Source organism: Geotrypetes seraphini, chromosome 9, assembly GCF_902459505.1.
Source record: "Geotrypetes seraphini chromosome 9, aGeoSer1.1, whole genome shotgun sequence".
NCBI classification, from domain to species: domain Eukaryota; kingdom Metazoa; phylum Chordata; class Amphibia; order Gymnophiona; family Dermophiidae; genus Geotrypetes; species Geotrypetes seraphini.
In genome coordinates, this window is record NC_047092.1 from 184,409,092 (window position 1) to 184,421,204 (window position 12,113).

The 12,113-nt window shown below is 43.6% G+C and overlaps 1 protein-coding gene across 1 annotated transcript in view; it reads right to left on the reverse strand.

The window, feature by feature from the left end:
- The window catches only part of LPP (LIM domain containing preferred translocation partner in lipoma), a 715,450-nt gene that overhangs the window by 485,446 nt on the left and 217,891 nt on the right, over window positions 1-12,113 (reverse strand). The window contains exon 2 of the mRNA XM_033958126.1: window positions 10,527-10,772. The gene's annotated coding sequence lies outside the window, so the exon portion shown is untranslated. The remainder of the gene's footprint in view (window positions 1-10,526; window positions 10,773-12,113) is intronic.

The following is a 12,113-nucleotide window of genomic DNA, read 5'->3' on the forward strand; positions in this document are numbered from 1 at the left end:
AAATCCTAAGTGGCGACAATCTAGAGCTGAGATTGTGATGTCATAATGCCTCATTCCACCAATGCCTAAGCTCCGTCCTCATCCGCACAAGCCTCAAACACTTTAAAGTCATAAGTAGCAACATTCTAGAGCTCAGATTGTGATGTCATTATGCCTCATTCCACCAATGGCTAAGCTCCGTCCTCATCCGCACAAGCCTCAAACACTTTAAAGTCATAAGTAGCAACATTCTAGAGCTCAGATTGTGATGTCATCATGCCTCATTCCACCAATGCCTAAGCTCCGTCCTCATCCGCACAAGCCTCAAACACTTTAAAGTCATAAGTAGCAACATTCTAGAGCTCAGATTGTGATGTCATTATGCCTCATTCCACCAATGGCTAAGCTCCGTCCTCATCCGCACAAGCCTCAAACACTTTAAAGTCATAAGTAGCAACATTCTAGAGCTCAGATTGTGATGTCATCATGCCTCATTCCACCAATGGCTAAGCTCCGTCCTCATCCGCACAAGCCTCAAACACTTTAAAGTCATAAGTAGCAACATTCTAGAGCTCAGATTGTGATGTCATAATGCCTCATTCCACCAATGCCTGAGCTCCGTCCTCATCCGCACAAGCCTCAAACACTTTAAAATCCTAAGTAGCAACATTCTAGAGCTGAGATTGTGATGTCATCATGCCTCATTCCACCAATGCCTGAGCTCCGTCCTCATCCACACAAGCCTCAAACACTGTGAAATCCTAAGTGTTCAAGGCTTGTGTGGTTAAGGCAGAGCTTACGGGAATGGGCGTGTTAGCATTTAGCATGCGCTAATTTGGCTAAGGCGCCTTAGAAAAAGAGGAAGATAGTTATTAGACAAGACATAGACAAATTTGATACAAAAGGGACTGGGGTAAGGGTAAGGTTCAAAATTACGTCGAATTTTAAATAAAATGTAAAGGGAGGTAAGGAGTGGGAGGGGAGATCGCTTCCTAAAAGCGGTTCTCGTTCATTGTTAATGCAAGCGGGGAAGGTTGTATTTTGGTTAGCGTCCTGAAATAGGAAGGTTCTGAGTTTGATTTGAAAGTTGGCGAGGGATTCTTCTAGCTGGAGCTGTGATGGCAGTTCACTTCAGTCCTGACTTGCAGCGTCTCCTGCTGTTCCTGTCACCTTCATGTACTTTGAATTCTTTGTAGTATTCCATCAGTGACCCCATTCCCCCACTCCTACACCCCCCCCCCCCCAAAAAAGGAGCTTTTCCAAAGCCTTAAAACGCTAAACTGCAGATCATTTGTGGTTTTGGTCTTGAGCTTCTTCTGACCAGACCCTAATGACAGAGGCAAAAGTCCATTTAACCCGTAAAGGAAATGGCTTCTGCTACAAATTGAGATCCAGAATTAAGGATTCAGCCTGAGCCGGATAAAGCCTTCTTTTTAAGAAAAGTATAGCTTACTACAAGTTGCAGGAGAAATATTTCACACAACATTTAAGCAGTTCACTTTATCCCCTATTTTGGCTTGTTGTCCAGGAAGAAAGATTTGTTTGTCCCATGTTCCTTTAATCCACTCAAAAGAATGTACCATGAAGACAGGTTTCGGTTTCAGAGCTGTTGAACCTCTATCCCAAACCATTGTCAACGTTTTCTAGAATACAATACCCTGTTTTCTTTTCCTCTGTGTAACAAAGGGCATTGGACTTTCTGAAGACTACACCTATAATTTGTTTTGCGCTCATTCACCGAGGTATTTTCCCAGATGCAGAATATGGCAGAACCCTCGGAGGTCACCATCCAAGATGGGCCTTCTTCATTGCTTCGCCTATGAGAAAAAGCCAGGGTGAAGAAGGCATTTGAGGCCAATATCTTCATAAACAACCTGGAAGAAGAAACAACAAGTAATTTAATCAAGTTTGCAGACGACACAAAATTATGTAGGGCAGTTGGGTCACAAAAGGACAGAGAAGAACTCCAGAGAGATTTGAACCAGCTAGAGAAATGGGCAGAAAAATGGCAGATGAAGTTTAACATAGAAAAATGCAAAGTGATGCACCTGGGTAAGAAAAACAAGGAACATGAATATAAACTGTTAGGTATAACATTGGGGAAGAGCGAACAAGAAAAGGACCCGGGGGTACTGATAGAAAGGACCCTGAAGCCGTTGGCTCAATGCGCAGCGGCAGCAAAGAAAGCAAATAGGATGTTGGGCATGATAAAGAAGGGGATCACGAGTAGATCGGAGGACATCATAATGCCACTTTACAGAGCAATGGTCAGACCACACTTGGAATACTGTGTCCAACACTGGTCTCCCTACCTCAAGAAGGATATAACCCTACTGGAGAGGGTGCAAAGACGAGCCACGAAGCTAGTTAAAGGTATCAAGAACTTGAGCTACAAAGAATGCCTTGGAAAACTGGGATTGTTCACCCTCGAGAAGAGAAGACTGCGAGGGGACATGATAGAGACTTTTAAAATACTAAAAGGATTCGACAAAATAGAGCAAGAAACATCGTTATTCACATTGTCCAATGTGACTCGGACAAGAGGTCATGGACTGAAGCTGAGGGGCACCAGGCCCAGGACAAATATCAGGAAATTCAGCTTCACACAACGAGTGGTGGACGCTTGGAACGCACTCCCGGAGGAGGTCGTGATGGAGACCACCATTCCGGGATTCAAGGGCAAGTTGGATGCACACCTTCTCGCAAATCACATTGAGGGATACGAGTAAACAAGGTTTCTCAACAGGGAACACCTGGCTTGGCCTCCGCGGGTGCGGGTTGCCGGACTGGATGGACCTAGGGTCTGATCCATCGAAGCCATTTCTTATGTTCTTATGAGGCCATTCCTTCCCCTACAGAGACTGTGGTTAGGATTATGAGTGGTCTGGAAATATTCCTAGGGGCAGGATTGGAAAATAATACATGTAGATTGTATTTGTGAAATCTTGGTGTATTAGAGAGAATGTAAAATTAAATGAATCAGAAAGATTAATGCTATAGAGAGAGGAGATGCTGAAGACAGGAGAATTAAAGGTTATTTTTGAGTTCTCTGTGCGTGTGTTGCGGACATTACAAATCACAAGTTTCAAGTTTATTTATTATTTGATTAATCGCCTATTCCAAATTCTAAGCGATGTACAAATTGGTAAAATACATTATCTAAAATATACATAAAATAGACCATATAATTAACAAGGGGATAAGTTACAAAAAAAACCAAACAAACAACTAATTAAGTTAAGACATGAATACAATAGGGAAGGTAGGATAGAAATACAATCTTGGAAAGGAAAGAGTCTACAATTAACAGGAATAGAAAGACAAATAAATAGGTAAGATAAAAGTAAACAAAAGAGCAATTCACCATGGTAGACTATGAAATCTCTGAATATACTATAATAAAAAATAAAAGTCTGAAAAGGGAGTTTGGAACAAATAGACAAGCGACAACATCCAAAACAAAGCATTCCATATGTATTTTTTATACAGTTCTTCACTGTCAGTTTAATTTCCATCCTATAAGTTCACATAGAATTTTTCTTTTTTCAACCATCTTTATTTTCTCTTCTTTATTAATTTCCAGGTACTTTAGTTAGATTGTGAGCCTTCGAGACAGTAAGGGAATTTTTTAAGTACCTTCTTACTTCTCATTTATAATCTTAATGTATACTTATAGAATTTTTCTTTTTTCAACCATCTTTATTTTCTCTTCTTTATTAATTTCCAGGTACTTTAGTTAGATTGTGAGCCTTCGAGACAGTAAGGGAATTTTTTAAGTACCTTCTTACTTCTCATTTATAATCTTAATGTATACTTTCTTCAAACCGCTTAGAACCTAACGGATGTAGCGGTATATAAGAAATAAATTACATTGCATTACATTACATTTTATCTGTTTCATGCCTGGAATATACTGTAGCTTTATGGCTTCTCTGCAGACTGAGAGGCCATGATTGGATTCGTGCTTTACCATTTCAGACCCACCAATGTCTGCTTCATCCTTCCCTGGCCCCTGTTTGTCTCTTATAATTAGATTGTGAGCTCTATCCAGCAGGGATTGTCTCTTCCATGTTTCCTGTACAGTGCTGTGAGAAGTAGTAGTAGTAGTTTACCCCAAAATGTTCTTGCGGCCTCCACAGGTCTTTTCTTCAGATCTGAATAATGGCTCTGACGTATGAGAAAGAAGCACTGTCGTTTCAAACTGATAAATCAGAGCCAGGAGATAGGAGAAGGGGCAAATGGTACACACATGAGTGCTTGTGGACAGAGGAGTATTTATTCAATTTTCTATACATTCTCCCAGGGAAGCTCAGAACGGTTTACATGAATGTATTCAGGTGCTCAAGCATTTATCCTTGCCTGTCACAATCCATCTAATGCACCTGGGGCAAAGGGGGGATTAAGTGACTTGCCCAGGGTCACAAGGAGCAGCGTGGGTTTGAACCCACAACCTCAGGGTGCTGAGGCTGGAGCTTTAACCACTCTAGAAATCAAAATGTATTAGAAGAGACCCAAGTAAAGGGCAATCAAGCCATTGTGACATCACTGATGAGGTTGGCTCTTATTGGTGGAATGAGGCATTGTGACATCATAGTTTCAGCTCTGGTTACCAGAAACTTTTCACACTATTTATTTATTCAATTTTCTATACCGTTCTCCCATGGGAGCTCAGAATGGTTTACATGAATTTATTCAGGCACTCAAGCATTTTTCCCTGTCTGTCCTGGTGGGCTCACAATCTCTCTAATGTACCTGGGGCAATCAGGGGATTAAGTGACTTGCCCAAGGTCACAAGGAGCAGGGTGCTGAGGCTGTAGCTTTAACCACTGCGCCACACTCTCCTGTGTAGTAAGGGTGGGGGACGCCTGGGGCAGTGGCACTCCCTATGCCCTCCTCTCCGCCTCCTGCTCCTTCCCCACCCCTTACGCCACACTTGCGCCCTCCCTTCCCCCCTACCTCTTTAAATCTCCGCCAGCACGAGCAACTTCTCCGACCTGCTGCTCGTGCTAGCGTTGGCGTTCCCTTTGATGTCACTTCCTGGCTCCGTGACCCAGAAGTGATTTCAGAGGGGAGCCAGGCTGGTGCATGCAACAGGCTGGAGAAGCTGCTCGCGCTAGCAGAGATTTAAAGAGGTACGGTGGGAGGGAGGGTGTGAACGTGGAGGGGGCAGAGAGATGTCGCCCCCCCTGTCCCCCCCATTATTATGTTACTGCATTTAACGCTCCAGGCCACAGTAGAAACCTCTACCACAGCTTAGTAAAAGTGTGTTTGTTTGGGGGGGGGGGGTGGGAAGGGTCCAGTATGTGTAAAACTAGCATTTGAGGATGTCTTAAAGCTAGATTCACAAAGCAAACTGATTGTGTACTAATTGGTTTGCGACCCCGTAACGAGCAAATTTCCCTCCAGCCTAATTCACTAACCTCTCCTGCGATCCGCCTCGAATCCATACATGCAAATGAAGAGAAACGCATGCAAAGTAGACAGGGACGCGATTCACCAACCAAAAATTTAAAACCGACTGGGCTGGCCGATCAACCCAAGAAGCGACTGCTGGAGACCAGTCGGAAATGTCTTTCTGACTCTCCAGCTCCATAGAAGCCCTGCTCTGCCCCGATCTGTCTCCTGCCTGCTCTCCCTGAATGCTGCCCGGCTCTGCCCCGATCTGTCTCCTGCCTGCCGCCCTGCTCTACCCCTATCTGTCTCCTGTCTGCCGCCCTGCTCTGCTTCGATCGCCGTCCTGCTCTTCCCCATCTCTCCTGCCAGCTCATGCCCTTCCCCGCACAGCGAGCCCGTGGTTTTAATCCGCGGGTTTAAAGCGGGTTAAAACCATGGGCTCAAAGGGCTAAAATTAAAAAAAAAGGTAAAAGTTTTTAAAAATTTTTAAAAAGATCGCGGCTCCGACGGGCATGCACAGACCATGTACAGATGGTCTGCGCATGCGTGGGGATTGCAGAAAAGCGATCCGTGCCGGCAGATGGGGGCATTCCTCCGATCGCCCTCATCTGCAAATTTTTCTTTTCTGAATTTGTCGGATCTGCCCGGATTGGGCCCGATCAGACAGGTTGGTGAATCTGGCCCAAAGTCTTCCCACATCTTTCAATCCTGCCACTGATCTGAAAGGTGTGACGTGAAAATTCCTTCCTTACTGAAAACAGAAACCATCCCCAGTTCAAATGCCGGAACTTGATCCCTTAAGAACAATGTTTAGGGATGGTTGTCACACAGTGGGAACATAGCGGGTTGTCTACTGTTGTCACTTTATCGGCTGAGCTTAAAATAATTGCTTTTGCTTCGAAAACCCGTGGAGATTTAATGTTCTGTGGTGGCATATTAAAAGCCGTGCAGGTTTTTATTTAATGGCACTGTGTAATTTAACCCATAATAAATGGGGACAAACAGAGACGAGTAAATAGCCGTGGAAAGAGTGTGTTGCAAAGAATTCCCAGCAGACATTCCAGAAATCATTTACTTTGCTTTTCAAGGCTGAAATTAATGTATCTGGAGATGGGCAGATGATCGGCATGAGGAAAAAAAAATCTGTCTGACCTTTGGCTTGGTTTAAGAAACATCAGGTCTGGGCGTCTGTGAGAAGAATCAGTACAGGGAGAGGGGAGTAAAAAGGCAATAGGAATCCTTGGGCCTTTAGGGGTGGTAGGTAGTCCCAGTAGAAACTGGAATACGTCAGATAAGAGAGACGTGTGTGTGTGTTCTCGTAATAAGATTTTTTTAAAAGTCTGATATCTCAGTCTCAGGCTGGGCCTTGCAAGCTCCAAGGCCACGTCTGCTAATAATATCGGAACAGAAAATGTTTCGGCGACATCCTAAGTAGGCCTTGGTGTGGACCCTCAGGTTTAAAATGGACCTGCAGCTCTTTCATGGTGCAAGCAGGGTTTCTGAGATTTTGTCCCACAGGTGGAATTTGACTGTTTAGTTTAGGAGGGCAAGGGGTAGGGAAATGTGATATACCCTGTTTCCCCATAAATAAGACCTATCCTGAAAATAAGCCCTGGTTAAGATCAACCCCCAAAGTTCCCCCCCCCCCCCGAATGTCCCTGACACTCCCTGACTCTATCCCTGCCTGATATGCTGAAAAATGGCCCTCGTTCATTCAGCAACACCCACCCCTGCTGCTTTAGGAGGCCTCGGAGCGGAGGGATATCAGTCTTATGGTGAGAGGGTAAGTGGGGTTCTGCTGCACAAGGGGATGGGTGAGAGGGGAGAAAAGATGCTGCATATGGGGGGGGGGAAAGAAAGAGGAAGAATTGGGGAGGAGGAGAGGAAGGGAGAGATGATTGTTGTACAGGAAAAAAAATAAGACATTCCTGAAAATAAGCCCTAGTGCGTTTGGACCCCAAATTAATATAAGGCACGGTCTTATTTTCAGGGACACACAGTATATATGCTAAATGTTCACTTCATTCTGCCCTCCCCCCCTCCTCCTCTACCCAACATCAGTATTCCCTGGTGGGGAGGTGGGCAGAAGGTGCTGGCACAGTGGGTAAAGTGGTTGGATCTACAGCCTCAGCACCCTGGGGTTGTGGGTTCAAACCCCGCACTGCTCCTTGTGACCCTGGGCAAGTCACTTAATCTCTCCATAGCCCCAGGTACGTTAGATAGATTGTGAGCCCACCGGGACAGAGAGGGAAAATGCTTGAGTACCTGATTGTAAAAACCGCTTAGATAACCTTGATAGGCAGTATATAAAATCCTAATAAACTTAAACTTAACTTAAACTTAAACTTAATGTAGTCTATACATTGTAATTCCTTCCATTGTAAGCCACCTTGAACCTGTTTAGGCCTAACACGACTCAGAAATACTAGATTAGATTAGATTTTTCTGCTCCTTGTATTCTATAGTCAATATTCCCCTCCCCCTTCACTGCTTTTCACTCCTTCCTCTTCCCCCATTGTTGTGCATGCACACTAATCCCCCTTCCTCTGTAGCTCCATAACGCTCCCGGCGCGAGCAACAATTCCCAACCTGCTGTCACCCCAGTGTCAGCTCTTCCTCTGACATCACTTCCTGGACCCGTGCCTTGGAAGTGATGTCAGAGGAAGAGCTGACTCTGGCCCAACAGCAGGTTGGGGGTTGCTGCTCGGGCCAGGAACATTACAGAGGTACGGGCGGGGAAGGAGGGTGGGAGGGGGGTATTGAGGGTGAGAGGTGGCTTCTCAAGGGTTCTGCTGCACAGGGGGATGGGAAGGAGGGGAAGGGGGGAAAATATGTTTCAGAGGGAAGGTATAAGGGGATGGGGAGAGGGGAGAGAAAGGAAAGAGGAAGAATAGGGGTGGAGAAGAGGAAGGGAGAGATAATCATTGTACATGAAAAAAATAAGACTTCCCCGAAAATAAGCCCTAGAGCGTTTTTTTGGACACTGTCTTATTTTCGGGAAACATGGTAAGAGCGAGGTGAAAAAGAAGGTGGGGAGGGGTGCCAGCGCTCCAGACGCCTCTCACCCTCGCTATGCCACTGCTCTGATGCTCATAGGAACTCATAAGAGCACAGAGCTAGAAACCCCTTGCACGGTTTTGGAAAAGGAGAGGGTGGTAAATTACAAAACAGAGAAAAAATTCCAACTATAACAATATGGTCTGATAATATCATAAATAAATAAATATAGGGATCTATATAATATCCAATTGTGATAATAAATAAATAAATATATATTGTGATATGAATATAGCTACCGATAATATAGAGATGATATCTGTGTGCTTTTCCCCTCCCCCCTCCAACCAATGACTTTTGAACCATTCGTCTAGGTTTGTTTAGATTAGAGTAACAGATTGTAAAGCCCCTCATGACCCATTTGCCCCAACTCTTAAATCTAGTTTTATTCATTTTCTGTGGGGAAAAGAGCCAGGTTGGTTGTGTTCTCAGGAAGGTTGGCGCATGCTGCCATTGGTCAACGTTGCTTGACATTCTTGTAGACCAACATCTTGCACTCTACTATTAGTGGTTAGTATTAGCAGGGATGCCGAGCCTTCAATTCAGCAAGGTTTATGCTCTTACTAATAGACTCAATTCTGCTATTCATCAGTCCCACTATTTTTATATATCTTTATGGGGTTTTTTTTAAAAATAAAGATATGTGCTTGCATTGTGGTAATGTTATAATCTTAAAATCAATTCCCTTTTGCTTCCAAAGAAAAGTATCTGTGACAGTTACCCAGTATTTCTTCGAGAGCAAGGAGGAATTGATTTTAAGATAAGAACATTAATATGGCAGAATCTTTACAAAAAAAAACCTAGTAAGAGATACAGAAACATGGTAGAGCTGATGAATAAAAACCCGGAGCCTATTAGTAAGAGCATTTATCGTGCTCGGAATGATTGCTGATGGTTCCTCCTAATACACAGAAACAGAGCAAAATGTCGGCAGATGAAGACTGTATGGCCTAGCCAGTCTGCTCATCCCTTAGAGATCCTGTGCATTTGTCTCAAGTTTCTTTAATTCATAAGGACATAAGACTAGCCTTACTGGGTCAGACCAATGGTCCATCTAGCCCAGTGGCTAATCCAGGTCACAATTACTTAGAACCTCCCCCCCCCCCCCATTCCATGCCACTGATCCAGGGCAAGCAGTGGCTTCTCCCATGTCTGTATCAACAGCACATTATGGACTTTTCCTCTAGGAACTTGTCCAAGCCTTTTTTTTAAAAAAAGTAGCTACAGATATTCAGATACTGTCTTTATCCCTACCACCTCCGCCAGGAGGCCATTCCACAAATTTACCACCCTTTCTGTGAAGAAGTATTTTCTTAGGCTACTTCTGATTCTATCCCCTTTCAATCGAAAAAGATTTGTCTCATGTGCATTTATGTCATGTAGGTATTTAAATGTTTCTATCATGTTTTCTCTCTCCTGTCCTTCTCCCAAAGTATACATAATGAGATCTTTACGTCTGTCCCCATACACTTTATAATGAAGACCACTCTCCATTGGACTAGCAGACCTCTAGACTGGCTCCATCTTGTTTTCATCTTTTTAGTGGGGAAGTCTCCAGAATTGTACAAAATATTCTAAATGAAATCTCACCAGTCTTATAAAAGGGCGTCATGACCTCCTTTTTCCTATTGGCATTCCGTTCCCTATTCACCCAAGCATCCTTCTAGCTCTCGCTGTCTTCATTTCTACCTCTTTGGCCACATTAAGATCATTGCATACGATCAAACCTAAGTTGTGCTCCTCTTTCATGCAATGTTCCCTCTAAGCTGAGTGGGAGTCCTCCAACTGAATTGCTGCCATTGGCCACCACACTTTGTCACTTCCCATTCAACTAGTTCTTAATTCAGTCCATCACTTTGTGACCCATCCTGAAGGCACTCAGTTTATTTATGAGATACCTGTATGGAACAAGGTCAAGGGCTTTGCTAAAATCTGAATACACCATATCTAACGCACTCCCTCAATTCAATTTTCTGGTCACCCAGTCAAAGAAATTGAACAAACAAGACCTGCCTTTAGTGAAACCATGTTGACGCAGGTCCTGTAATCCATTGGATTCTAGAAACTTCATTTTCTCTGTCTATTTATTTACTTACCACAGAAGCCAACCACCTCCTTACTTCAACCTTTGTGGAGAGGACCACATCTGCCCTTCTCAGTCCACTCCCGAAAAGGTCAGCCATCGGAGCTGCCAGAACTTCCCTAAGTTCCTTCAGCCATTCGGCTCCATCACTTGTCCATTAGCTCTTCACGAACACAGTCCTCTGAGTATCGTTCCAGGCCTACCGTCCCTCCATCCCTATTAGTGTTTGTCTTCTGCAGTCCTGCTCCTGGCCCTTCAGCTGTGAACACAGATCAGAAATATCTGTTAAGCAATTCAGCCTTATCTTTTTCCGTTTCAACATATTCTCCCCTTTCACCTTTGAGTCTCATAATGCCACTGTTGCACTTCCTCTTATCAGTAACATATCTAAAAAAATGTCTTGTGCCCCCATTTTACCAATACAGCACAGGGTGTGATTTTTGTTGGACTATTACAAACCCGGTGTTTGATTATAATTGGTTGACGTCAAGCATTGTGGAAACTACTTTGCATTGGATTGATAGTCATAATTCTATGCAAATTTCTACTCCAAAAAAGGAGACCAGGTGTTATGAATTAGTGGTACATTTCCTTGTTTGAGGTATTGAATCACTTAACTGTCCAGTTGTTTTAATTGTCCTTGATTTATGTGCTTTAATAAAGATTTAAATAAAAAAAAAAATGTTTAGTTAGAACATTAGAACATAGCATTCTCATAATATCGTCACTATCTTTAACCACCTAGAAATCAATATGGTAGGTGGGTGGGTGTGTTGGGGGAATTAGGAAAGAACCCATTTAGCGAGCATTCAGCCTAAGGGCTTCTTTTACTAAGCTGTGCTAGCAGTTTTAATAATAATAACAGTTTTTATACCGCAGGACCGTGAAGTTCTATGCGGTTTACAATGATTAAAAATGCTACAAATCGAGTAGAACTGGCAGGTTAAAACTAGTGAATAGCGGCTCTAGAGATCAGTTATTGTGGGAAAGATTGTACAAATCAACTGCTTAAGTACTTCAGGAACAGATAAGTTTTTAGGTGTCTCCTGAATTCCCCATAAGTATTAGCAAGCATAAGTAATTGTTCCAGGTCTTGAGATGAGAGAAGATGTTAATGATGACTTTTGAATTTACATCCTCTAACCCAGGGGTGTCAAAGTCCCTCCTCGAGGGCCGCAATCCAGTCGGGTTTTCAGGATTTCCCCAATGAATATGCATGAGATCTATTTGCATGCGCTGTTTTCCATTGTATGCTAATAGATCTCATGCATATTCATTGGGGAAATCCTGAAAACCCGACTGGATTGCGGCACTCGAGGAGGGACTTTGACACCCCTGCTCTAACCGGTGGAGATCCAAAATTCAGGTGTGAGCTCCTCTTATGTCTGTTGGTTGGGAAGGAGAAAAGGTGCTTAGCGCGCGCTACAATGCCTCCGTTGAGCTGGCGTTAGTTTCTCCGCGTAGCACGGGGCTCATTGCACGCTAAAAACGCTACCACAGCTTAGTAAAAGGAGCCCTAAGTTTATTTATTTAAAACATACAAAATCAAACCCTAAGAGTAAAACCAACATAACGCACATACAGGTCCTTTTACTAATGG